The sequence below is a fragment of the Ceratotherium simum genome, chromosome 1 (genome assembly GCF_057802395.1).
Source record: "Ceratotherium simum simum isolate JZ-2026a chromosome 1, ASM5780239v1, whole genome shotgun sequence".
NCBI lineage: Eukaryota > Metazoa > Chordata > Mammalia > Perissodactyla > Rhinocerotidae > Ceratotherium > Ceratotherium simum.
This window is the reverse complement of record NC_141900.1, coordinates 79,793,208-79,794,661: the sequence shown is the minus strand read 5'-3', so window position 1 is coordinate 79,794,661 and position 1,454 is coordinate 79,793,208.

Here is a 1,454-nt window from a genome sequence, read left to right as displayed (position 1 = left end):
GTAATGAGAAGTTTCAATCTTACACCCACAGTTTTTCTTACTCCCACTTCCAAACCTTGTTTTTCTTTTCAAAAATGATTACCTCAAAAAAACTTGTTAACTATAATTGAATGCCAAGGATGTCTAGATTCTTAAAACTGGTGCAGTGTGTTTCCTTTATACACCTTAACATTTAATACCTACTACTCTAATGTACCAATAATGTCCTGGTGGGGAGGAGACCTCTAATGTATGAGAATATTTTGCAATTAGCAAGAGAGTAGATGATCTTCAATCATGGTTGTAATAATAAAAAAGTGCATTTTATTTTGGCAAATGTGTAGTTTTTCCCACTTTCCTTAAAAAATTAATTTTAATTAAATAATTACTTAGTATTTCTGCTGCTATGTGCTATTTGTGAGTGAAATTCAATTCTAATAAAATATTTTAAAATGTATCTGCTTATAAAGAAATCTAATTTTCCAAGTTTTGTACACTAGAGAAATGGTCTTAGTCATTTTATATGCTAACAAATCAGGGGATTTCAGATCAGAAATATGAAAATTAAGTAGGATTCCTATGCCATAATACTGAGTAGAATACGTACATATTAAAAGTTTGTGTTAATGATATACGAAGAAGCAGCTGCCATAAATTCTCAGGGAGTACCATGCTAGCACTGTGATGGACTTCATAGTTCTGGCATATTTATTAGAATTTGTCAATAAAATGCTTAATTATCATACATGTTACTTGTATAATTACTTTCTCTTCAAAGAGATTCTGCAAAGCACCTCACTAATAAGTAACCATGAAGGAAAAAAAAATTCATATCCCCTCAAAGGCTGTTTGTTCCTGAGACAAAAGCTAAGGGAAAAATAGACAAAATAATTAAGGTGATGTACTCCTGGTTCAGATCAACCTATGATCAGACATTGTGGGTTATGGGGGAGCAAAACCACAAAACAAGAGGACTAGGAGATAAGGTAAGAAAATCAACCAAGGAGTCAAGATTACCCTTAGGGCCTTCCTCCCTGAGAGGGTGAGAAAGAAGCACATTGATTTTTTGTCCCCTGTAGAGCAGTGCTTACCAACATTTTGTGATTTGTTACACTCTAGTATTTGTTGGACTTTTTCCTATTTCATACCTCTTCATCACTATTGCTTTAAAAGAAAAGCTAAAGGAAAAAAAAAAAGCAAAGGTAATTAATTTTGGATCTATTTTAAGGATTTGGTGAAAATTTCTTGATATTGCTTGAGGAAACTGGAGGCTCCCTGAATCGTTGTTGCTAAAGAGCAGTGGTTCTCAAACTTGAACATGCGTTAGATTGCTGAGCCCCAACCTCAGAGTTTCTGATGTAGTAGGTCTGGGACAGAAACCTAGGATTTGCCTTTGTAACAAGTTCCCAGGTTTTACTGATGCAGCTGGTCTGGGAACTATTCTCTGAGAACCACTGGTTTAAAGGAAACTTTTC